General features: G+C 45.9%; 1 long non-coding RNA gene and 1 pseudogene across 1 annotated transcript in view; one reads left to right on the top strand and one right to left on the bottom strand.

Moving 5' to 3' along the window:
- Positions 1-25,038, bottom strand: part of LOC144786080 (uncharacterized) — a 367,986-nt gene that overhangs the window by 109,873 nt on the left and 233,075 nt on the right. The gene's annotated exons all lie outside the window — the stretch shown is intronic.
- Positions 1-25,038, top strand: part of LOC144785205 (actin, cytoplasmic 2-like) — a 115,947-nt pseudogene that overhangs the window by 35,799 nt on the left and 55,110 nt on the right.

Below are 25,038 nucleotides of genomic sequence, written 5' to 3'. Positions count from 1 at the left end.
TCCTGATGACGGCATTCGTGGAAACTTCACCACTACGATTAAGGGGTAGTGGAGTTCAAGATGAAAGCAGCATCGATCAGGTACGACCTTCTGTCAGCAATACTAATCAAAACGTCAATGGAGACAATCATGCGCACGAATGCATGGTTACACCTTTTTCCGAGTTAGTGGAACTCTCCCAGGAAGCTGTTGACAGCTTTTTCGACAGTCTAAATGATATGATGTTCTCACCAGAGCAGAAATAGAGACTTTTAAGCAAGCTAGCACACGGCGTTCCCAACACCCTGAATTTGGCCTTCAACTTTAATAGCAAAATAACATGAACAATTTTCCCTCCAGTTCACGGACAGCAATTTTTTCAGCAGCCCCAAAATATTTTTACGATCTTTCGGGACACTTATCTCTGCTTAAAGTAAGAACTATTCTTAGAGAACTAAAATTTCTATTTTTAGAAACTTTATAGACATTAGCTGCCCGCTGGTATGTTCATAATTATTTTTATTCTGTGATGAAATGGTCTCGAACCTTTTTCTTCTGTATTAAGAGCCATTTCATGTGTAAATTCTCATATACCAATTAGCAATAATGTATACATATGCGTGATCACTTTAGCATTATTCTACAGCTTGAGTGCATATAGTACATGTGAATATTTTTTTCCATATATTACATTATTCGAAATGCATTATATGTATTTTGGGGTGGTAAGGTATACACGATACTCTACAGTATGTTTTACTATGCCTAGATTCGTAAACATGGCCATAGTTAGCGTGGAGTGGGTGTGATGTATTCTTATAGGTTCTGTATCGATCCCCCTATTCCTGACCCTGTTCTGGTTAACAAGTTAACTAGCAGCCATCCCATGATGCAGAAACCGTTATCCGATTAAGCCACACTACGGCACAGGAACGTGTTATCTGATTAGGTCATAACGCTTGCCATCTAATTAGACAAGCGATATTCCTCCAGCCCCCGATAAGGCATACGGAGTTCTCAAAACAAATCAAACCTATGACAACCTGGGAAAAACCCTGCGGCCATTGTTTTGATTTCATCGAGAACTTCAGCAAAAGAATGTGCTAACGACCAAGTCGTATGACATCCTTATTGACGTATCTATGTCCATCCTTACGTCAATCTCGGCACCTTACAGGTATAAATATTACCGGTATTGCCTTAAGCAAACACACACGCGGTGGTGACGAGATCGGAGCAGCCAGACTTGCCGAAGCCCAGAGCAGAGCAGACCCCGCTGGCGCAGTCCCGCCTTCCTGACGCGCTGAGAACGAGACGCTGCTTTCTCCTGCCGAGAAATCCAGCTCCGGCGCTTCCGGGTAGCCCTCGCAGGCAGCCTGGAATATCGAGACCAGAGACGAGAGATACCATCCCTCATTCATCCTAGATTCAAGGTACAGAACTGAATAACCCCTTGCAGAGAATTCTTGAGTCAGTCACTTGGCAAAACAAACTTAACTTAAACTGCTACTTTCTATTCCCGCCCACGTATTAGGCTTAGGTCAGGTACACCGGGGTAGGCGTAGTTAGAAACACCAGTTGAGTACGATTAGTCAAATGTAAATGTGTATGTAGCTATTTTATCCATTTTAAACCACCTTATGGCTTAGAAACCATATAAATGTTTTTACAGTATTATTTTATACTTCTGCTTTTATTGTATGCACTTTACTTAACCATAAGTATTGCGATAATATCGATCCATTTCTCTTGTATGAGAAAAGAGACTGATCAATAAATAACATCTTTTATTGAACACGCCCGTCTCTTCCTTTTCTCTACAATCTGGTGAGACTAAGAATGCACGTACTGACTGAGTAAAATAAGTTGTCTTTTCTTTTCACACGACTCTAGAGATACACTCTTGATTAGGGGAGAGCAAAGTTGTCATGTTCTATGGTTGTCAGAAACTAAATCTCTTCTTGTCTATCCAGGGAGGTTCAACTCCTCCTTGCCTATTCGAGAAAGTTTCTAGTGAACTCTGAGCTAGCTGGCAAACCCAAAACTTTAAGTCTAATATCGACAATAGAAGACCTAGTTAACGTCTGGTCTAGGCCTATACTATTGAAGGTATTATTCCAATGCGCAGAGCCTATTGGGATAATAGGAACTACACTACAGTGCCACCTGACGGACTGTTTAGTGGCACCACGAGCGGGAGAGTTGGGGGGGGGCAAATATGGAAGGCGGGGGGGTCGCATGGCAGGGGAGGAGGCGCAAGGGAGGGGTACAGGGGAGGCATGTAAAGGAAGGGGCGGCTTTCGAATTGGTGGAGACTCGTGGAGGGTTGCGGATGCGTGGGTGGGGCACAGGGTGGTAAGAGGGGGAGGAGGGCAGGGGGGTCGCCTGTGAGTCGGAGTGTGTCCCGTTTTGCAGGGTTCAATAGAGTGGAGGAATGCTGGGGGGTCTTGTGCCGCACACAGGCAAGGACCAGGGCCCAGGGGTAAGAGCTGTCGGGCATCGCATAAGGCGCAATGGTGGTCTGCCCCCGGCTTCCCCCAGGATGCTACCGGGTGGGCCTCGCATTGGTTGGTGACAAAAGTTTTCGGAAAAGAGTGACTGGACTGTCACTGGCTATCTCTCCAACCCCAGTTTAAGTGTTCAAGTGCAGCCCACGGTTACCACCTCACATAGTTATGAATCTAATACCCTTTGACTGTCAATGCCTCCGGGCTTGTATTTTCTCCCACTCTCCACCCTATCTTTTCCTACCCTTACACTGCGATCTCACGCTTACAACCCCACCCCTCACCTGTCTGTAGCCTCCATGGTTCCGAAACTGAGGACAGCTTGTTTGTAATCAAAAGGATTTGCTTTAGTCCGCGGACGAGGTTATTCTTCCTGCAGCTCAGGACAATTCGCCACGCCCACTATTCGTGGCTGTATACAACAACCCTAGGCTAACCTCATGCACAGTAGTCGGTCTTCTATGGAGATGTCTGGAACTACCTTGCTAATGACAACAAGAAAATTAGTGAAGTAATATAAAGCTTTTCGTTCTAGCACCCGACCAGCCAGTTTTACTGTGCTTCGCGACAGCGACTATTCTGCGCACCAGGCACCTGCATCTTTAATTTAACATATGATCGAATCCCAGTTATTATTTTATTTCGCCGTAGGAATAGATGCTTGTGATTTTCTCCAGTTACTGTAATTCCAGGACTACAAACCATCTCCGCTCCAAGATGGCCCCTATCTCTTCATTAGTCTTTCTTCTCTTTCCAAACCCACCATAGTTAAACCAGACAGTGATTGTCTCTATACCTCTACTTCCTCAATTCTGTTTCCTATGTTTCATCTCGTTTAGTTGGCAGGAAATTTAAAAGCTCAGTGCAATCCAAGCTAGTCCTTAAATGACTGCGAACTTTGACGCGCTTTTAAATGGAGCTAACAGGTTGGTGGCTGCCAGGTGACCATTTTCACATCGCTGCGATCCGCACTTCCTCACTGCCCCAAGATTTAACCCCTTTGCGCCCGGCAACAGCGAGAGGGGAAGTACTCGCAACAATTTCCACTTCGGTGACCGGTGGAAGCTGTGCCAGGGAGGCGACAGTGTGCCACGGAGTGCACAGGAAGCGGAGGGCTGTGGACAAACGAGGAGAGAGGGGGTGGGGGGAGGAGGAAGTGGGAAGGAAGTGTGGTGCAATAATATGTGACAATTGTGAGCAAACAAAATACAAGAGGTAGCAAAAGGTACATTACATGAGGAATAGACTGGGACCTCGGCGAGAGAGAGGGTGTCCCTGAACACCACCATGTTTCTCCGAGGCGATGCAGAAATGCCTCGGAGTAAAGCAGCCTCATTTTGGGATTCGGGGCGTGTTTTTGTTTCTCTCCTCTTCCCATTGGCTGGAAGGTAAAATTCCAGCCAATGGGAAGAGGAGAGAAAGAAAAGAGAAAGAAAGTTAAAAACTCACCCCGAATCCCAAAAAGACGGGGTTTGAACGGAGTGATGCCCCTCTCCTCCAATGGCTGGCCTCCGTTTAGGAAGCCAGCCAATGGAGAAGAGGGGCGGGTTCAAGCCCCACTCTCTGAAACATCAGTTTTCTCCCAGCGAGAGCTGCGCAAGCGCAGCCTTCGCTAGGCGAAACCTAAAAATGCATTAAACTATTCGCACTAAATAGGACAGGAGGCCCGATATCTGCACTCTGACAGTCCCTTATAATAGAGCTGGTGGAACGATGGTTAGGCTGACATGGTACCCCACCAGGTTTGTAGTGAACTACTCTGTCCACCAAAGTCTAAGTCAGGCCAATGAGGGCTAAGTAAAATACAAAGCATATGATGCCAAACGATGGATTTAGGCCCAGATCCTTGTACTGGGGTGAATGTATGACATTGTTCTACATTCTGTCCATCAACTGTGTTTTTTGCAATTTTCACCCCGAGTGGGCTGGGTATGCTCAGACGTGAGTCCCAGGCTCTCCACACCACTGGAGTCAAGCTATCCAGGCTGATGAAGGCTGATAGCCAGAAACCGGTCCTTGGATGCTTGATTCCGGTCTGGGAAAGACATGGCTTGGTAGTTCGGACTGGACTGTTCCCATGAGGCACAGGGTCAGAGCTGATTTGCATATAGCCAGTGTCTAACCCAGGGTGGTGTGGAGTGCAAAAAAACTATGGATTTAGGCCCAGATCCTTGTACTGGGGTGAATGTATGACATTGTTCTACATTCTGTCATTCAACTGTGTTTTTTGCAATCATTATTTGTAAGCATGAACATTCAGAGATCAGATTTGTAATAAAACCAATGCGTTCTCCAACATGTGGAAAGAGGATACCTTTACTGCTCTATTTATTTCTCATTTACACTTAAAATAATAGAACTGTTTTTTTAACGTAATCTAGGGCCATATGTAGGTGGCCCAATAACGGTCGGTAACAGTGAAATTCATTAAATTTCACCGCTACCGACCGGTATTTACGCATTTGAGATGTAGGGAGGATTCGGTATTAAGGAATCGGTAATACCGATTGCTTAAATACAATTTAGGTAGCACTTAAAACAGTGCACCTCAGCCTTAAGGAGTCGCTATTTACCACCAACTCCAAGTTGGGGGTAAATAGCGATTTCCTTTCACAAAGCACTTTTTTGCTTTTTGAAGTTTTCCATGTGACACATATCCATGCCCTTAGGGCTTGTACGTGCGCCACATGTGCACACATGCACATTTCAGGGGTGCCAGAGGGTGTCCTTTGGACACCCTGGCACCCTTGAAATACCTCCCGCGATTACCGAATCAGTAAAACCGATTCGCTAATACCGAATTTCTTCGCATTCATTCCTATGGGCCTCCAATCCCATAGGAATGAATGGGTAGGTGATTCCTTATTACCGAATCGGTATTACCGATTCAATAATAAGGAATATTAACGATTCGGTATTTTTTGCCGAATTATTACCTACATATGAAATACCGATTTCTAAATACCGAATCAGTAAAATTCGGTATTTAAGAATCGGTATTTCCCTATTGCCTACATCGGGCCCCTAGTGTCTTACTGTCTGGACTAGAAAATGCAATTTTCAGACTGAGCTAGAAAACATTTTGGTGCAATCATAAAATATTGTGAAAATGATAGGCTTTGTGTCACAAGTGTATTCCCATGGCATTTTCCACATCTCTGGAATTTTGAGGGACCTTGCAAATCCTGTTTTTCCCATAATAATCAAGATGTTTCTCCCTGACCTCCCATCCACATTAAGTGCCTTAAAGGCTACCATATGTGGTTGATTGCAATAGGACTCCATATTATTTACTCTCTACTGGCTAAAATCTTGCATTTATCTATATGATATTTCTGGAAATGCTATAAACAGTGTGAACATTAGTTCAAATAGCTAATGAAACAACAGCTTTTTCTGATGGCTAACACAACCATTATCTGTCAACCAACGTCAACGTTTGCACCATTCTTTGTTCTCTCATTGCATTGTACAACTTTTCTTTTCCAGATCATGTTTGAGACCTTCAACACACCCGCTATGTAGGTGAGCATTCAAGCTGTCCTGTCCCTGTATGCTTCTGGTCGTACCACTGGTATTGTGATGGATTCCGGTGATGGTGTCACCCACACTGTGCCCATCTATGAAGGTTATGCTCTGCCTCATGCCATTCTGCGTCTTGACTTGGCTGGTCGTGACCTGACAGACTACTTCATGAAGATCCTGACTGAGAGGAACTACAACTTTGTTACCACAGCTGAAAGGGAAATTGTGCGTGATATTAAAGAGAAGCTCTGTTATGTTGCTCTAAACTTTGATCAGGAAATTATGACTGCTGCCTCCTCATCCTCACTAGAGAAAAGGTATGAGTTGCCAGATGGTCAGGTGATCACTATTGGCAATGAAAGGTTCAGGTCCCCAGAGGCGCTTTTCCAGCCATCCATCCTGGGTGAGTCAATATCAATTATCTTACTATTATATGATAATGTGACTGCAGGATTGATCATGGAACTTTTGTTCCGCATTATGAGATATTCATTAATATTCCTAAATAGTGAATATTTGCTTCTATCTGCAAAATTCTGGACAATGTTTACAGTAAATGCATCTACCGGATAGGAAAAGTGTGGTGGTGACAGTGCAAAGAGTTGGGCTTCGCCATGACAGAAGGATTAAGGGGTGGTATCAGAGGATTGGTGGGAAATTAGGGTGGTTGAAAGGATGAAGCATATAGTATGGAAACACAGTGCCCACGGCTGATACACCTGTCTGCCTAATTGGGTGGGGGGGGGAGGTTCACAGCTCCAACACCAGACTCCAATGCACAACATGTTCATGAAAATGCGATTTCCCACCACTAACAAGAGTGACAACGACTTAATACATTGTTGAGTCCTGACCTGTTGTTCTGCCCTCGATCCTCAACCTGCTCACTGTGCTTCTGTCCTCTCCTATGTTTGAGTCTTCACACCTTTGCTGGCAAACCTCTTTCTGGCCGTCTTAAGCACCACCCTCTAAAGATGAGCCTGCTACAGCCTTTCCTTTTTGCTTCTATCTACCTTGTTCAGCTTGCCTGAATTCTGCAATACATTATTTTCTGTCTACCTGCTACACAGGGAGCCTCTACCAACATCTCCCTACCAGCGTCTGTCTTCTGGCCTTTTACAACCTGTACTTATCGGTTACATCTACTTTGTTGCTTTCTCGTACTCTGTCTGAAGTCCTGTCTAATGCCACTGTCCTAAATTTCCTTTGTCACCCTTTTTCTACCTTATTCCTTGTGTTTGCTGCACACTGCCTGCCAAACTCTGTGTTACTGCTTCCCATGCCTCAGAGTAAAAGATGTGGAAATAGTGGCAGCTATTGTAACTCCTGGCGATGCAGAAGGTCCATGATAGGCACCAGTGTTACAAACCTTCCAGATCTCAATCCCGTACAACGTATGTCTGATGATGAAAGATGAAGGAATAGGCTGTAGGGAGTCAAGTGTAAACATGCCTTTGGGACTACATTCTACAAGGAGTCTAGCAAAGAACCACTCTTATAAGTTACTATTCACACCTTCACAACCCCATGGCTCGAGCATCCTACTTTCCAATCCCACTCCACCAACTAAATTACAAATATCTGTAACTTCCATAAAATAATCTCACCTATCCTAGCACAGAAGTGTGGTTCAATCTGCACCTTGGACATGCCTAGATTCACTGCGCCTGATGAAGGGCTCTGCTGTTGTTTTTTGCCTGCGATTGAAACAGCTAAACACCTAATAAAGAGATACTCCTTATATTCTACATTTAGAATTGCTTCTGCTTACAGGTTGTCCGGACTATTTGAGTCCACAAGGAATGGAGCTAAGGTACTCCAATTACTGCATCATAAATCCAATTGTATGTGTTACCGTTACTTGAATACTAACACAAATTATACTTTAACTTCTGTGCTCTATATGACAGTGAGCCGGGGACTTTATAAGAGACATCTTGGCAACATGTAAAACATCTGAAATCAGCAAATTAATTTTAATTAGTTTATTTTGTGAATGATAAAACTCTCTGAGAGTAGAATGTAAAACACATTTTATCCGTTTTGGTAGTTTGTGTGCATCAGCGGAATTTAAACCGTAGGGCATAATGCTGGCAGACAAATGGTTTTCAATTGTAAAAAAATGGGTAGGATGAAGAGGTGAGTTCAATCAGAGCTAGACAATACTAAGAGAAGGTACATCGTATGCTCTCTTCACTGGCTCCCCATTGCTCAAAGAATTAAATAGAAGTCCCTGTGCATTGCCCATGGAGCCCTTCATGAGAAAGGTCCTCCCATCCTTCAAAAGCTTGTTACCAGTATGTTCCCAAAAGGGAACACTGTTCCTCCAACCTGCATTTGGTCACCGTTCCTGCAGTTAAAAGGGCCAGAAAAGGATGCTCCGTTAGCTTAAATGTAGCTAAGCTCTGGAACAATCTCTCCTTGGCCATCAGGACTTTAGACACTGAGCTGCATATTCGTAAAGCCCTCTCAGACGGCTACTGATGTCTGTCTTGTTGTGCATCCTCTACTTACTAGCACTGGGATGCCTTCGGGTCGCCATGCGCTCTACAAATCCCATAGCATTGCACGTACAGGTAGATCAGAGGACTCTGAAGCACACCTTGCATCTCTTTATCCTTATTCTCAGAGGATCCTATGTACTCACTATATGGGCTCTTTTTCTTCTACCATCTCTCGGTATGAAAGATGCCTAACAAACATAATTTTTATGGAAATGTTATACAAAAACACATAAAGTACATTTTCACTGCATCTTTCAGGCCAGCTAATCTGTTGTAAAACCCACTGCTAAATTTAATAGGCGGTATGGTATTGCAGAAAGAGTGATGTGACCATATAAACGTCAATGAGTGGAGGCCATAATGTCTAGGTGTATGTATGTGTAGTATGTCTCCACTGAGAAGACCAGAGGAGACTGATAACTATGCTCTCCTTCCCAAATAACACAGTCCTCCTTTCTGAGTGAGGCAAAAGAGACATGTTAACAACATGCCAGTTGTTAACAACATGTTAACAACTGGCAAAAAAAGTTAAAATGTGTATTTTCTGTATTAATCCTAAGTAACCAGTATCAGTGGGAGGAGAGACATTGGATAGCCATCAATGTAACCGAAAGAACCCTAAAGCTATTAAAAATCTGCATACTGTTGTAGCCCTAACCTCAGGCAACTCACCTCAAGCAATGACCATCTGTTCCATTTCCACTACTAACATGTTGCTGATTAAAACAGTTAAAAGAGATGTGCTATTTTTTACACATTATTTCTGAAAAAACATGACTTATTCCGGCAAGATCTTCTAGTGAGCCTACAAAGATGAGAAGTTCTCCACTCGCCTGTGGATTCCTTATGTCGTCTGTATTTTCAGTTTTTCCCCAAAGTCCATATATGACAAGGGTTTCATTCGCTACATAGAGTTGCATGTACTGCAAAAGACATACCAAGAGAATGATAAAAACTCCTAATTATTTAGTTAAACTGTATGCTTTCATATTCCATAGGCGCTCAAGCCCTCTTTCCATGACTCAATATGGGATCTGTGTCTTATATTCTTTAGGGGTGGGTGAAAAATTATTTTCCGCCTGCGGACTTTTGACCTCTCCGCGTTACTCTAGCCATATTCCGCCAATCGCCACGTGGCTGATTTTGTTTCCTGTGAGGCTCAAATATTGGAGCTGGCGAGTGAGATTTGGCGTCTCCTAACACGATTTTCTAACCTGGGTGGTCACGGGCATTCATGATCAGAGGGCTGCCATTTGAGTAGATTTGCTGCCACTCAAGTAGATTTTTTATTTGAGTGGAGAAAAACCGACTCGAATGGGCGCACGTTTTTGCGCAAAGCAAGGTGCAGTTTGTGCTGATTTTCGGCATTGCTCGCACTACTGACGCTAAATTGCAGCACCCTCAGGATATTTTCCACCCGTTGGCAAAATTCTGCAGAGTGAAACTGCAAGTTTCGCCAACCCTAATATTCTTGTGACAGTTTTATAAACCTATAATCCTTATTCAATGCTAAACAGATATCTACAGTCGTAATCAATCCTAAAACTAGTAATAGAGAAGTAGTCTGTGGTCTGTAGACAAGAAAGAAAGACAGGGCAGCAAAATGAGAGCGTAGAAGAACCCGCCACTACAGAACCATATTGGTCATAATATAGGGATCATACCAATGCAATCCTAGGCGTCCTTCTTGAAGGAGCGCACACAGAATACTACTGGGTGGAATTTCTTCTAGGCACTTGACTCTATTTGCATTCTTATTCTAGTCTCTGGCTTTGTTATGTATTGCTTCATCAAACAACATTAATAATTTTGTTTTTATCGTGTTTGAAATTATTTACCATAAGGCTCCAGTGACTTGGGTATGAAATAATAATTGCCAAATAGAACAATTTAATTGTTGAGGATAGCTCCAACCACCAAATATTATGATCTACCCGTTAATTACAAAATTCACATAATTCTGAAGACTGATTGCCACTCTCTAAGCCAGTTATTGTGGATCAGCTCAAAGTCAAGCAACATATGAGCCACCTTGACACCATGTAAATTACAATGCCAGAGAACCTGGAGTTTTTGGTTAAGTTTTGCTTAAAGGCTCACAGACCTCAATAATTAGTTCATAAGGAAGAAGGAGTAGTTTCTTACCTGTAACTCCAGTTCTGTAGTAGGGGTATCTCTGTTATAGTCATAATCTTGTGAATAGTCCCGCCAATGTGTGTGGACCCCGGAACAATCAAAATAGTCTCTTAAGTTGTCTTCTTCTGCAGTCCTCCATAGACACTTAAGAGAAAATAAAAGACAAATAATGTAGCCTAAAACTACAAGTCTACATTGGCCAGCACTTCATCTTGAAGTGAAAAGGATAGCCAAATAATATTAAATTTAACACACTTTGTTAGGTTTCAGACTCAGAGAAACTCCCCTTCACAAAAATCCTTTGTAATGATAGAGAGGAAGGGTTGGACAGACAAGCCCCATAGGCTGCCATTATGTGTCTGGAAAAGGGATACCGTGCCTTTAAGGAACTCTCCAGAGACCCTCGGTATCCCAGGATGCACAGCCAAAGGCCTTTTACTTTCAGTTCTTTTTGAAGGTGTATAAAGCCAGGCCTGTAGCATACAGTACATTATCTGTTCATCCACAGGGGAGGAGGACGGGTGCTTATGACTATAACAGAAATACCCCTACTACATAACTGGAGTTACAGGTAAGAAACTACTCATTCTGTAGTAGGGTATCTCTGTGTATAGTCATAATCTTGTGAATAGATTGGCAAGCCCATCCCAACAACTAAACCAGCGGTGGAGGAAACAGACACAACCATTACTGTGCAAACAGATTTCTCAACGAAGCCTGCCCAACCTGAGCGTCTGCCCTGGCATCAGAGTCCAGGCAGTAGTGTTTGGCAAAGGTAGTGACCGACTTCCAAGTGGCAGCCCTACAGATATCTGCAATGGGAACATTACCTAGCAAAGCTGTTGTAGCCGCTTTGCCCCTGGTGGAATGAGCCTTAGGCTTACCCCCTAAGGTCTTGTTAGCCTTTTGGTAACATAACTGGATACAGGACACAATCCACCGAGAAATGGACTGTTTAGAGGTGGCAAGACCAGTCCTGACTGAACCATAATTGACAAACAATTGGTCTGACCTACGAATATCCTTGGTCTTATCTAAGTAGAATTTCAACACCCTTCTTACATCCAGGGAATGAAGGGACCTCTCCGCCGGAGAGGAAGGATGTTGAAAAAACGTAGGTAAAGTTTTCATCTGATTAACATGGAAATCAGAAATTACTTTGGGAAGGAACTTAGGGTGAGTCCTCATGACAACTTTGGAAGCATGAAACACTGTATACCGCTCTTGACAACACAGAGCCTGAATCTCACTCACTCTGCGGGCTGATGTTATAGCCACAAGGAAAGCCGCCTTCCAGGATAAATGCTGTAGAGAAGCCTTATGAATAGGCTCAAAAGGCTCCTTCATCAAGCTGGACAGCACCACATTCAGCTCCAATGAAAGCGACGGACGCCAAACAGGGGGCAATACTTTCTTCAATCCTTCCAAAAAATCTTTAATTACAGGAATCTGGAAGAAGGATGTTTGTGAAGGGCAATTCCTGTATGCAGTTAATGCTGCGAGGTGAACCTTAATAGAATGAAAATTAAGGCCAGATTGAACTAAATGCAAGAGGTTTGGAAGGATGACATCTTCCTTGAAGGAGGTAGGATCATAGTTCTTGGACGTGCACCAGATGCAGTACCTCTTCCACTTGTAGGCATAGGAAGTCATTGTTGAAGGTCTCTTAGCCCCCTTGAGTATTTCCATGCAATTATCAGGCAAGTTCAAATTCTATACTGTACTATCTCAGGAGGCATGCCGACAACCTCAATGATGAGAGGTTGGGGTGCACCATCTGGCCCCCGAACTTCGTGAGAAGGTCAGGCCGACATGGAAGCCACAGATGGGGTTGGAGAGACCAGTGGAGCAGGTCCGTGAACCACCACTGTCGAGGCCACTCTGGAGCGATGAGGTTCATTCGTGCTCTGGACTGAGACAGCTTGATGAGTACTGCCGGAATCAGGGGAATAGGTGGAAAAGCGTACAGAAAGCTGTTCCACCAGCTGATCCATAGCGCACTCCCCAGAGTCCCCGGTTGGTAAAACCTGGAGGTGAAGACTCTGCATTTTTTGTTTTCTGCAGTGGCGAACAGATCTATTTCTGGAGTGCCCCATCTTTCGAAGATGTTTCCTAGCACTTTGTCGTGTAGGACCCACTCGTGGTTTTCCTGGACCAGTCTGCTGAGTGCGTCCGCCTGAGCATTCTGCACAAATGGTAGATGGGTAGCCGTCGCCGTCAGTCCTCTGGGTAGCAGCCAGTGCCGGATCACCTGTGCTTCTTGTGACAGTGTGGGCGATCTCAAGCCCCCCTGCTTGTTGAGGTAATACATTGTGGTCATATTATCCGTCTGTACAAGTAGGGAGTTGGTCTGGAAGGACGCATGAAAGGCTTTCAGCACCAAATGAACAGCTCTGAGTTCCAGAAAATTGATGTGGTACGTGGACTCCGCCTGGGACCACGTTCCTTGGATCTGTAGATGGTCTGAATGCGCTACCCAGCCGTGGAAAGAAGCATCCGTCACAATAGTCTGTGTGGGACTGTCCTTGTGGAACGGAACCCCCTTGAGGGGATTCTCTACTGAACACCACCATCTCAGGGACTGTTGACCATGTAGAGACAGTTGGATCCTGTCGTCCCAGCTCCCTCGTTTCTGGTCCCATTGATCCTCCAGACATTCCTGCAGCGGTCTCATGTGGAGGCGTGCATTTGGTGTGAGGGAGATGCAAGAGGCCATTGACCCCAGAAGTGAAGACACCGTCCTCACTATTGTTGATGGAACGGACATGAGAGCCTGAGCCTTCCGAAGGATCGATAAGCGTCGCTCCTCCGAAGGACACACGCTTGCTCTGAGAGTATTGATGGAGGCTCCCAAGTACTGCAGGTACTGAACAGGAGTCGGGACGGACTTGGACATGTTGATGTGCAACCCCAGCTGGTTCAACAGAACGGCCGTCCTGTTGAAATGCAATTGCGCTTCCAGGAAGGTGGAGGCTTTGATCAACCAGTCGTCCAGGTACGGGTAGACAAACACCTTGTTCTTTCTCAGGTGCGCTGCCACCACTGCCATGCATTTTGAAAAAGTCCTGGATGCAGACTTCAGTCCAAACGGTAGTACGGTGTATTGATAGTGATTGGTGCCAATCAGGAAGCGCAGGAACTTCCGGTGTTACCATGCAATGGGCACACGGAAGTACGCATCTTGAAGGTCTATTGCGCAAAGCCAGTCTCCATGTTGCAGCTGAGGATAAATCTGGTGCAAGGACAGCATGCAAAATTTCTCCCTGCAAATCCATTTTTTTGCTTGTCGCAAATCCAGAATGGGCCTGAACTTGTTTTTGTCCTTTTTGCGTACCAGAAAGAACCTTGAGTATGGACCTTTTCCCCTTTGAGACAGAGGGACGTCTTCTAGCGCCCTTTTTTCTTGTCAGGGTATCGGCCTCCGCTTGAAGTTCGCGCAGCTGGAATTACGAACAAACCGGTGGAATAGCTGGAGGAGGGCTGACAAACCGAAGACTATCCATTGCAAACAATATTTAGCACCCTCAATGGTTAGAGCGGTAGACCCTGATGCAGAGGTCTGGCCCGGGACCAGGGTTCAATTCCCGCCTCGGCGGCTCTTGGACTCAATCTCCCCGGACCTGATCATTCTCGCCTCGGTGCCTAGTCTAATCATGGGTCCCACTCCGTGACTCTGGGCAATAGCTTGCTTAATCTCCACAACGGCCCCAGCAGCGCTTGGAGGCCTGGCTTCACCTTGGGGGTGCCCAGGAGTGGACATTTCACATGGAAAAGCCAGGAAGGGTTCCGTCCATCACCACCCCCTTTTGTACCGCTTTTGGCCGCCATAAGTGTGGCAGGGTATGCTCAGACGTGAGTCCCTTGCTCACTTTGCCACTGGATTCAAGCAAGCCGGGCTGAAGACGGCTGGAATGCCAGAAACCGGTCCTCGGAAGCTTGTTTCCGGTCCAGGGAAGGCATGGCTTGGCAGTTCGGGCTGGACTGTTCCCATGAGGCACAGGGTCAGACTGATTTGCATATAGCCATGTCTGAACTGGGGTGGCAGAGTGGGCTAAAGAACGGTGATGGATTAAACCCAGATCTTTTGACTGGGTGTGAGTGTTTGATTGATTCAGATGCTCCGTCCATCACCACCCCCTTTTGTACCGCTTTTGGCCGCCATAAGTGTGGCAGGGTATGCTCAGACGTGAGTCCCTTGCTCACTTTGCCACTGGATTCAAGCAAGCCGGGCTGAAGACGGCTGGCATGCTAGAAACTGGTCCTCGGAAGCTTGTTTCCGGTCCAGGGAAGGCATGGCTTGGCAGTTCGGGCTGGACTGTTCCCATGAGGCACAGGGTCAGACTGATTTGCATATAGCCATGTCTGAACTGGGGTGGCAGAGTGGGCTAAAGAACGGTGATGGATTAAACCCAGATCTTTTGACTGAGTGTGAGTGTTTGATTGATTCAGATGCTCCGTCCATCACCACCCCCTTTTGTACAGGAAGGGTTCCACAGCGGTATAAGTGCAGCGCCGGGACGACCCGTCGCGTGGGCAGCCGTGCGCTTTACAAATACAACACATTTACACATTTACACATTTACACTTGTCCTGAGTCATTTTTCTGCACTCTGCCAAGTAATTCTGTATGCTTCCCCCCACCGGAGCGGGTAACAGACGAGGGGGAAGTAACTCCTCAGGGCTTAGACGGTTGTCTTTGTCAGAAGGGACCGTAGATGAAGTGGCCGTAGAATGCTGCTTCTTGGCCGCTGTCACAACAACAGAATCCGGTACCGGGTCTGATCTTAAAAATGCCGGATCCGAGTCCGGAGGCCTGTATTTCTTCTGGAGCCGTAATGGCGCCGACTTCACCGAGGCCGGTGTCAGAAACAGCTCTATGGCCGGTTCCTCTAGTCCTGGAACCAAAGGCAGCAAGGGGCGAGAGAGATGCCTGCACTGCAATGTTTCAAAGATCACAGAGGTGGAAGGAGTGGGTACCGTCAGTGTGATCCCTAGCTTTGCTGCCCCCCTCAGCAGCACATCCTGGAAAGTCACAATGTCATCCACTGGTGACATTCTCGTAGGGGGAGAGTCCGATAAAGTGGGAGAGTTTCTCCTGTCACTAGACGAGTCCGTGTATCTGGACCGTGACCTGTCCCTCCTTCGACAATGACGAGACCTCGTTGAGGATCTACGTCCACTGCAAGAGCGATGTCTCCCTCTGGACCTCGGTTTTCTGGGCCTTGTCTGAATCACCGGCACAGAAGGTTGCGGCAAAGGAAGAGGCTGAGCCGGAACCAAAGGTTGTGGAGGCCGAGGCAGTGGCGGAGGAGGAGGTGGTGGAGGAGGAGGCGGTAGAGGAATCTGCTGTGGAAGAGCAGGAGGTGTAGGCGTCCTGGGCCTTGAAGCCGAATAGGTCCGGGAATAATCCGAGTCCGGTGACCTACGAGCTCTCCTCTTCTTACGAGCAGGCCTCGGGGAGGATGCTCTGGAAGCAGACCTCTCTGAGGACGAGCGCCGGTGCCGCCTCGACCGGGGACTCGCCGATGATGAGGAAACGCTCACCACAGAGGCACTAGACACTGTCCTGGCGCTTGACTTCCTCCTTGACATTGACTTATCCTTCCTCGACGTCGACCTCTTTGACGTTGCTCTTCTCGACGTCGATCTTCTCGACGTCTATGAACTCCTCGATGTCGAACGTCCTCGCCTTGACGTTGATTTTTCTCTCCTTGACGTCGAATGTCTTGTTGACGTTGATGGTGAACGGCTGTGTCGCCTCGACGGCGAGCGCCTGCTTCTTCGGGACACATCACGACGTCAATGGTGTGTCGACGCCAGTGTTGTCCTTGATGTTGATCTCGTCCGAGGTCTTGACGTCCTACCCCTCGACGCCGAACGTCGACGTTGCTTCGACCCAGAGCCCTGGGTCGACGGGGAGCAGATGGTATTCATACCTCTCGACGCCGGGACGGTGCCTTTTCTGGGCCTTTTCTTGACTGGGGAGCCCCCCAGAGGTCGATGCATGGGCAGAGGACGAAGACAGAGTCCCTCCATGCCCAGAAGTCCCACCTGGTTCCTGATGTCTCCTCTGCTCCAGGCCTTGGAGACGAATCTTCTCCCTGTCACGCAGGGTCCTCCTGGAGAAAGAGTGACAGATATCACAGGAGTCAGGGACATGGGTAGGAGGGAGACAGAGTATGCACACTCTGTGGGGGTCATATTTAGCCTTCTTCCTACCACACTCAGGGCACTTGTCGAATAAAGCTGGCATTTCAACAATAAAGAGGTAGTAAAACTGGGTGAAAAACACAGCAACTGGAAGAGGAAGACCCCAGATGTCGAGTTAAACACTCAAAACACTGGAAAAGCTCCAAAAATGTAAGTTATTCCAAAAAAGGTAGAGCTCAGTGCTCCAGGGCCCTGCTAGCAGGAGCCGGAAAAAAGAACTGAAAGTAAAAGGCCTTTGGCTGTGCATCCTGGGATACCGAGGGTCTCTGGAGAGTTCCTTAAAGGCACGGTATCCTTTTTCCAGACACGTAATGCCAGCCTATGGGACTTGTCTGTCCAACCCTTCCTCTCTATCTTTACAAAGGATTTTTGTGAAGGGGAGTTTCTCTGAGTGTGAAACCTAACAAAGGGGTCGATTATGTTGGCGGTGAATCCGCATCCTCTGGGCCGGTGGAAGCCACCGCCGGCCCGGAGGATGCAGATTCACCGCCGCGGACATTGCAAACACCCAACGCGACATTAGGATGCCGGTGGGATCAGCGGCGGACGGCAAGTCCGTCCGCCACTGATCCGCGGTGTATGCACGCAAATATGGTGGCGGTGTCTGCAAGACACCGCCAGCCATATTAGGTTGCAGGCGGAAACATGCTTTTCCGTCGTGGAAAAGCATGTGGTCTTTTGTGTTTGGGGGCCAGTTGCGGGCCCCCATGGTGTTGGGGGGTGGTGGGTGCACACCCTGCTTTGGCATGCACAAGGTGGCAGGCACCACACGGTGCCTGCCAAGTTGTGCATGCCAAAGTGAAACGCTGCCCCTGCGGTCGGTCCCTCCACCTCGGGGGTGGCGGACGGACGCAAGTCCGTCCGCCATCCTAATCGACCACAATATGTGTTAAATGTAATATTATTTGGCTATCCTTTTCACTTCAAGATGAAGCGCTGGCCAATGTAGCCTTGTAGTTTTAGGCTGCATTATTTTTCTTTGATTTTCTCTTAAGTGTCTATGCAGGACTGCAGAAGAAGACAACTTAAGAGACTATTTTGATTGCTCCGGGCTCCACGCACATGGGCGGGACTATTCACAAGATTATGACTATACACAGAGATCCCCTACTACAGAATAAGGAGTGTGCTGCATTTACAGAAATAGATAATATCATACAGGTGGTCCAATCACTCATCCAACTACTCTCAAAATATGAGTCAACAACATCTTCCCATTGAAGCTCACACTCTTTTTTTTACCTGAACTCACTTTTCAACTTAAGAAATGTTCATGTATCAGAGGCTCCCTGTCTGTGTTATGTCCATCGTATGGGTTGTAAAAGGCTAGAATGTATCTCAGTTTACTGTATCACTCCTCTTTTACTTGGTACAAAACACCTAGTTACAGTATCTAAGATTACCTAAGATTATCAATAAATAACGGGTATCCTTTTTCTATAAATAACTTGTTTTTAGAAGGCCAAATCAGAGTAAATATTTAATTTAAACTTTTTCGTCCTATTCAAATTCCAATCACAACATTACTGACTAGATAGAACATAGTTATATGCACAAGGGGAGCCAGGGTACTAATAAAGGTCCAGTTCTCATGCTGCTAAAACCTTATCAATAAATCAAGGAGCTACTGTTCCTAATAAATCGAAAAAGGAAAGCTAGGTTGGAACCCTGGGGAATCTGTATGACAATTACTTGGACTTGGTGCCCTCACACATCCAAATGGATATCATACTTTATCAAAGGGCGTGCTCCTCATTCGGCCGGCGCTACAATGCCCTACGGGCCTCGCGAGCGGGCTCTTTATTGGAGATCTTTTCCGTTTACTGCCCAGAGGTCCAGACGGACCTGTGGTGTTTCTTCTGGACCTAAGCGATTCTTACCCTACACTGTAAGAGGAGTGTTTGGCTCCGGCTACTCCCCTACAAGGAAAATCAATTTATAAATGATTGTCCAACCCTTAGGAATCAATCTGTCAGGCCCCTTCAACCAGGGCCGGCTCTAGGGCGGTGCGATCGGTGCCACCGCACTGGGCGCTGGCTTGGGATGAGAGCGTCATTTTTGCAAGTATATTACCATTTTAATAGCACTGGGTTCCCCGCCTCCAGCAATTTTCAGGCATCAATTAAAACGTCAAGAGAACTCCAGTGATTAAACTTCTTACTGGAAAGAGACGGAGGTTTCTCTAGTGGAAGTTTTGAATCATCCACAGGTAGCGCAGAGGGTTAAAATGCCTGCTGCTAAGAACGTGTACCATGAAGATGACAAAGTGTATATCATGAAAATATATGTCGGTGGGTAACTGCTTCTGTAAGAGGGATCCTTTCGTTACTTGTCGTTTGTATGTCAAACTCTTAATATAGAACATTGAGCTATTACTGTCATCAAAGAGCTGCATGCAAACTGCAAGGTATATGTTAGAGGTATACGTTTTTAGCCCAGTCTTTCATTATCCTAATCGTGCTAAAAGGGTTCATTTGGGTAGAAGTCAATTCTTATGATTAAAAAGAAGCCCAGTGTTACATTTTAAATTTTGAATCTGTGCTTTTTCAGAATAAGGAAACTTAAACTATATTGCCTACTAGTATCGATGACGTTACTGCTAAACTACACCTTGTAGTTCTGTTTGATGTTACATTTCCTATACACTGATTTACACATATATGAGTGTCTCTGTGCAATGTGTGTGTGATGTTAAGTGCTCTGACACCTTACATTGGTATGAATGGTGCTATAAAACTAAATAAATCCGAGAGACCGTGGTGATTGAGACTTGAGGGGCACTGTTGAAGAGTGGTAGTGAGGGAATTCGTGGCAGAGGTGGTCATTGGGGGGGCGCCAACAAACATTGTCACACAGGGTGCCACCAGTGTTAAAGCCGGCCCTGCCTTACACCATGGACCCGGCTGGACCTCTGGGCATGAAACATATTGACCACAACTACACAGTAGTCTATCTTGTTCCTTTGAAACATTATGATAGCTGCCTTCTCATTGTTTGTATCCCTACCAAGTAAACCATCATAATAAAACCATTTGGTATCCTTTAAAGTTGTAATTTTGTTCATTTTATGCTATAACTATCCTTACTACACCCTACACATCTCACATCTTCACACACACTCTCATCATTACGGTGGAAAATGGAAAAGATACCCCATAAAGAGCCCTCTCGAGGGGCCCGTAGGATATTGCAACGCCAGCCCGACGGGGAGCACGCCCTTTGATGAAGCATGGCATCCATTCGGATGTGTGAGGGCACCAAGTAATTATCATATAGATTGCCCAGGGTTCCAGCTTAGCTTTCTTTTTCTATTTTTTAGGATCAGCACCTTCTTGATTTATAAATAAAACATAGAACACATGCCATTATTGTAATACATTATCTATTAGGCAAACCTCTAATTGTTCCTATTTTCCAAAATCCAAGTGATTTACAGAAGGTCATATATTCAAAATAAAAAGCATAATCTTTTGCACCTTAACCAGGAGATTATAAATTGGCAAATTACCCTCTGCACAAGATTTTCTTCTCTGTCATTTGGCAAAGGAAATCCCTGGATATGTAAACTTTTTTGAGCCCTTAAGAATTTCGCTGTCAGAGAGGTAATTTTCCTAGGATCAAAATTACACCAAAAGAAAGGGTAAACAAATCAAGTGGATATAATGCATCAGGTTTAGCACTACCTCCTACGTTATTTGTATTGCTACAGGAAACAGTACTTAAAGAAATTAGATGTCCCTCGTGCGTTCAGCATACTGTGTAGGTGATACTGACGTCAGGGATTCACCTTATACAGATGATACACTACTCTTTTTAGAAAAACAAATCCTACTGTGTTGCATCTTGTGCTAGAGTTTGCAATTGAATAATAACGCAGCTGAAATGCTTCTACCCTATTGTGCCATATATACCTGTATGATGTAGGTCTGAAATTGCAGGGATAAAGCCTAGTTATAAAAGATACTGCATCACTGGGGAGAACTTGAAAACTCAATATTTCGTTTATGTTGGAAAGGGAACATCATGTTCTAGAGAGAGAAAACTGTTAATTTTGTCTTGGGGAGGAATTGACCACTGATACAAAAAATATGGAATAAATAATATTTAAATGACATTGATTTGTACACAACATGTTATTAAAGGGGGCAGAATTCCAGTTATTATTTCATACTGAAAAGTAATCAACGTTGGGAGCAATGTTTTTTATTGTGGTGGTGCGCTATGTCCTTTGCTGACCTGTCCATTGATTCCTGGCAGGAATGGAAATGGCTGGAATCCATCAGACGACATGCATGTCCATCACTAAATGTGATATTGATATCCGTAAGGACCTGTACGCCAACGTTGTACTATCTGGAGGTACCACCATGTACCCAGGCATCGTTGACCGAATGCAGAAGGAGATCACAACCCTTTCACCACGAACAATGAAGATTAAGGTAATTTTCAACAAGAGTACTACATACAAACCATGGAATCATTGTAATGAACAGGATTCATGCTTGGCTCAGACCCTCTGACTACTAATACTAGTACTACTACGCATTATAAAACTTCACAGTCTGTCAAACCTATCAGCTGTAGAAGGAGAGTTAAATGCATGTAATATTAAACACTTGTTAAATGTAAATCACCACCATCCAGGTTCTCGGAGTACTTGACAAATAAAAATAGATTAGAATACTTAACATCATACACAGATGAAAACAATATAATTTTAAGACAATTCCATAATCACTGATCAAGACCCAAAGCAATATAATTAAGGGCCAGATGTACTGACATTAGGAATACCAATTTCCTAATTGTGATTCTCTACGAATCGCAATTTAGGAAATCAGTATTTCTAATGTATGAAACTCTTTTAAGTTTCATTAGCGATTCCTAGTGGGTCGCAAATAGACCTACCTCATGCATATTAATGAGTTGGGTTGCTATTTACAACCTATTAGAAATCACAGCCATCAAAGTAATGATGGTTTGCTGAGGACAGCAGACCACCATGTTTGTGTTTGCTGTTTAATAAAGCAGTTTTTTAATTTAAAATGCAGCCGTTTTCCTTCAAGGAAAAAGGGGCGTGTTTAGATAAAAAAAGTGAAACTTTGCAGTTTCTTTTTTAAAGAGTAGGCAGTGGTCCATTGGACCACTGCCGACTCTTAAAAATATTTGTTTTCCATTCTCATTTGTCAATGGGTTACCCCTTTCTTCAAGGAGTCGGTAAAATAGGAATGTTTTGGGACCATAATTCGGTCGCAAAACATTCATACATCCAATTCAGATTTGGTATTTGGAAGTGACACCCTAAACACACCCCTTCCAAATAACGAATCTCAATTAGTATTTTGTACATACGTAAAAGCATATTTGCAGCCGGAAACGGCCTGATCGTCTATTTCTGACTGCAAGAAAGTTTCTTACATGTGGCCCTATTCTATGAAGATGGGCAACCAGATGGCCATTGTAAGGTCCCTCTGGAAATCAAACCCTAATTTGGGAGCCCACTGAATATTGTATAATCTCTACTATGAAATCATAAACATGCCTTTGTTCCAAACTCAATGTAGAAGAGAAGCCCATATAGCTAATGATTCTATGGTTCTACCTCTCATATTTTGCACATGGTGTAAGCTGACTGCTACCTCGCATATAGGATACATTAGGAAAGCTGCACCTACGCACTGTTTGTTCTTGGATTGCACTGACTTCTACCTCTTATACTTCTGGTCACTCACTAGTGTCATTCCTTTGCCCTGTAACTAGCGGCTGACAGCTTTTATTGTCGTCCTATCTCCTACACCCAACATCACAGCCTTACTAAAATGGAGCTCAACGGCAAGCACACTTTTAGAATTAACTACCCTTCCACACTCACCAAAAAAGCCACTAAACATAACTTCTTGAGGTCGCACCCTGAAACACCCTTTGCCGACACCTACTTCTCACCGGGCAATGGAGCCCTGAATACTGATATCATCTTCCACACCTCACGCAGAGCCCAAAGGAGAAAAGCGTTCCTATCCCTACTCACCGTCTCCACCACCAGGAAAACAACTCATGGCCTAACTCTCTCTATCACACCTTCCCACCTCTTCCCTGGCAGGACTACCATTACTATCTACAATAACGGGATTGTCCTAATTCAATCCACGGACAAGAACCTGGAACTACTAGACAACCTGTTCCCCAAGTTCAAAGAGCACCTTACCAAGCGGCAGACCCCCACCCAGAACTCCACCAGCACTATCACCCCTGACGTCGCTGCCCCCACCTACAACACCTCTACCCCCAGCACCCCAGTAAATGGCCCACCTGCTGTTAACGCCCCACACTCCCCAAGGACAGTCACAAATCTCTCCACCACATATACTAGCCGCCCCTCTAACATGACCCCTCTTATCCCCACTCATACCCCCTCCATCCCTCTCCCCCTGACATAACAACTCCCACCCACAACACGCCACCATCTGAACACACCACCGCTTGGAGTTTATCCACCCCCCCTCCCATCCCCCCCACGGCAGACCCCTCTCCCTCCCCAGCTCCCTCCTCACTCCCATCCACGAGTCTCTCACACCTGACACAACAAATCTCACCCACAACACGCCACCATCTGAACTCACCACCATTCGGAGTTTATCCACCCCCCCTCTCATCCCCCCCACGGCGGACACCTCTCCCTCCCCAGCTCCCTCCCCACTCCCACCCACGACACTCTCACCCTCCCAATAAAAGATACAGAACATACCGCCTCCCTTACCTTAGCATCCCCCTCTCTCCCACCTCCTATTCTCAGCCCTCACTACCCTCCTGTCTCCCCCACTGTCTTCAGCCTTCACTCACTCTTCTACTCAGCGGCACCGTCTCCCACTGACGTCACTACCTATACCTCCCACCCACCGCCTACTTCACCTACTTCACCCACACCCCTCGCCCACAAACACGCCCACACTTTGAATGCCATCCCACTCATTAGCACCGCAGAACCTTCCAACAACGCTAGTATATCCCCCCCCTCGATACCCTGCCCGCTCTCCAGCTCACTACTCAACCATTCACCAATGGCTCTCACCACCAACCCCATCCCCAATGCACCTCCTGACCTGACTTTATCCACCCTCCAACAAGTCAAAGAGGATATTCTACAAATCAAAAAAGATGTCCACGCAATCAAAGACCTTCTCTCCTCACAGCCCAGTCTTCTTCCCACCATCCCTCTACCCTACAAACGACGCACCCTCCCTACATACCCTCTCCTCCAACGACACCCGCGCTGGCCGACTATCCCAGTTCGCAATAACTCCCACCGCCCCCGCCGTGTCCTCAACCCATTGTCAGACCGCGACCTATGCTCTCTCCTACGCTCTTATGGCCCAAGTCCGGTAAAAGACATATCCAACACACACATCCCCATACCCACAATTCTTACAAACCCTCTGAGACGCCCAACACTCAACAACAGAGGTTCCGTCCCTAACAACCTCAGAAAAGTCCCCCTCACACTAGAAAGCTCGACCACCCTTCTCTCTCCCAAACTCAAATGTATCCTACTCAACTGCAGATCGGCCCAGAGACACTCCTCCGACATCGCTGGTCTCGTCTCAGCCATGGATCTGGACCTAGCCATTCTAACGGAAACGTGGCTTACTGAAGCCTCTACCCCGATTATGGACATACTAGTCCCCCCCAATTATCACATCATTAGGCTGGACAGGTCTCCTGGCAAGACGGGCGGGGGAATTGCATGCATTTTTAGGAGCAACCTCTCCGTTACTAAAGTCACCTCGCCCTCCCTTTCCTCCTGTGAACTCCTCTGCCTCGACATCACCAGCGAGGGCAAGCAAGTTTGTGCTTTACATCTCATCTATCACCCGCCCGGTGACAATCTCATATTCACCCAACAACTCATGGACACGATCACTTCCAATGCCGGTCGGCAGACCACCCAAGTCTACCTGGGTGACTTCAATCTCCACTGGAACGATCAGAAAGACACAGTGGTGAATAGTCTCAAAACTTTCCTTAATGCGCTTGACCTCACCCAAATATGCGATAGACCAACACACGACAAAGGCTCGATACTCGATCTCATCATTGCCAAAGAGAACTCTACACAACTGGAGGCGATACTACCCTGCGACTGGTCAGATCACCACATTATCACCTTCTTTATCAATGAA

Source organism: Lissotriton helveticus, chromosome 10 (assembly GCF_964261635.1).
Source record: "Lissotriton helveticus chromosome 10, aLisHel1.1, whole genome shotgun sequence".
In the NCBI taxonomy this organism is placed as follows: Eukaryota; Metazoa; Chordata; class Amphibia; order Caudata; family Salamandridae; genus Lissotriton; species Lissotriton helveticus.
The sequence above is the reverse complement of the archived record's forward strand: the minus strand, read 5'-3'. Positions and strand labels throughout refer to the sequence as shown.